Genomic DNA, 1,207 nt, shown 5'->3' on the forward strand with positions numbered 1-1,207 from the left:
TATGACGATGATGATTATGATGAAAAGGGTGATTATATTGATAATGATAATGGTATAGATGATAATATAAATGATAATAATAATAATAGAGTAGTGCATTAATACAACAATAATAATAGTAATATAATAATAATAATAATAATAATAATGATAATAATAATAATAATAATAAATAATATAATTATTTAATCAAATTGTATATGATGCTAGATGAATATATGAAATCACATAATGTTGAGCAGATTATACCAAGATATAGTATGTGTATAACACATACACACAGTAGAAAGTAATATTGAACAATTAATAGTAGATATAGAAGTACTATTTATCGCTTTATACAGCGTGCTGTTTAGTAATCTTTGATATGGACATATCTTTTCAATTAGTTTAAGTCATAAATAATAAGTCAGCATAATGAAAAATCACTGCTTATGTAGTACCTAGGTATCTTGTAAACCGGAAGGATGCTAAAGAAAATACAAATTGTCTTATATGAACATGTAAAAAGTGAGTACAAAACTGATTAAACGATAGCAAATGTAAAGGCAATTCAGATTAAAATAAGAAGAGAGAATTACATGTACAAAATAATTTTACAAACGCACTTCACTATTTTATACACGTGTCTCTGTGCTCTTTGCAACTCTTCTCACTGTGTCTTATCACATCAGACTTTTATAAACTCTTATAACCTAAAACTTCTCATCTTCCATTAACTGCAGATTGCCTGTTGAATTACGAAACCCTCTCACTATAATTCTGTTTCACACAGAGAGAGGACTAGGGAAGGCATTTATTATTGAATCAACCTGATCACTGGATAACAAGAGTGTGTGTCGATGAGGGGGAACAGAAGCTCAAGGGAACGGTTTACGATGTTATTGCGAATAATGTTGTTGGATTTCTTCTACTTCTTTATCATTATCTTCTTCCTTATGATCATCATCGTCGTCTCATCTTCATTACAATCTTCGTGATCATTATAATCCTTACCTATGTTATTTTCTCATCATCATCTTCTTCCTTATCTTCCTCCTTTTTATTCTCTATGATCATTTATCACTGCTCTTTAACGCCAATAGAACAAGTTTATGAGAGAAAACTAAAATGCAATTAAAGCTACTGGCTGCCAATGATATATCTGAATGAGACCCTAATTGAGAATGGCTGAATGTTGACCAAGAGCCATAGTAGTAACGATAGC

The sequence above is a fragment of the Penaeus monodon genome, chromosome 40, assembly GCF_015228065.2.
Source record: "Penaeus monodon isolate SGIC_2016 chromosome 40, NSTDA_Pmon_1, whole genome shotgun sequence".
In the NCBI taxonomy this organism is placed as follows: domain Eukaryota; kingdom Metazoa; phylum Arthropoda; class Malacostraca; order Decapoda; family Penaeidae; genus Penaeus; species Penaeus monodon.